Genomic DNA, 909 nt, shown 5'->3' with positions numbered 1-909 from the left:
ACCGGTTTGGGCCATCAAATCTTGGGCAAAGTATGGACTATCATATATTGCTGGAAAGCTCAGGATGTCTACTTTCCAACGCCGTTGAGAGCGCGCCAATTGGGCTTCTGTAGCTCCAGAAAATTCTCTTCGAGTGCAGGGAGGTCAGAATCCAACAGCATCTGTAGTCCTTTTCAGTCTCTGAATCAGATTTTTCCTCAGGTCCCTCAATTTCAGCCAGAAAATACCTGAAATCATAGAAAAACACACAAACTCATAGTAAAGTCCAGAAAAGTGAATTTTAACTAAAAACTAATAAAAATATACTAAAAACTAACTAGATCATACTAAAAACATACTAAAAACAATGCCAAAAAGCGTACAAATTATCCGCTCATCAGTCTGCCATCTCTAGTGAGATTCTTGCAGCTTGTACCTCAAAGATCCCTAGCTTCTCCATTACAGAGAGAGGCATGATGTTTATGCTTGACCCTAGGTCACACAGAGCCTTCTTAAAGGTCATGGTGCCTATGGTACAAGGTATTGAGAACTTTTCAGGGTCCTGTCTCTTTTGAGGTAGTTTCTGCCTAGACAAGTCATCCAATTCTTTGGTGAGCAAAGGGGGTTCATCCTCCCAAGTCTCATTACCAAATAACTTGTCATTTAGCTTCATGATTGCTCTAAGGTGTTTAGCAACTTGCTCTTCAGTGACATCTTCATCCTCTTCAGAGGAAGAATACTCATCAGAGCTCATGAATGACAGAAGTAAATCCAATGGAATCTCTATGGTCTAATTATGAGCCTCAGATTCCCATGGTTCCTCATTAGGGAACTCATTGGAGGCTAGTAGACGTCCATATAGGTCTTCCTCAATGGCGATCACTGCCTTTTCCTCCTCTCCAAGTTCGGCCATGTGGGTCATGTTAATGG

This window comes from Arachis duranensis, chromosome 2, assembly GCF_000817695.3.
Source record: "Arachis duranensis cultivar V14167 chromosome 2, aradu.V14167.gnm2.J7QH, whole genome shotgun sequence".
Lineage (NCBI taxonomy): Eukaryota > Viridiplantae > Streptophyta > Magnoliopsida > Fabales > Fabaceae > Arachis > Arachis duranensis.
Note: the sequence above shows the minus strand (reverse complement) of the source record.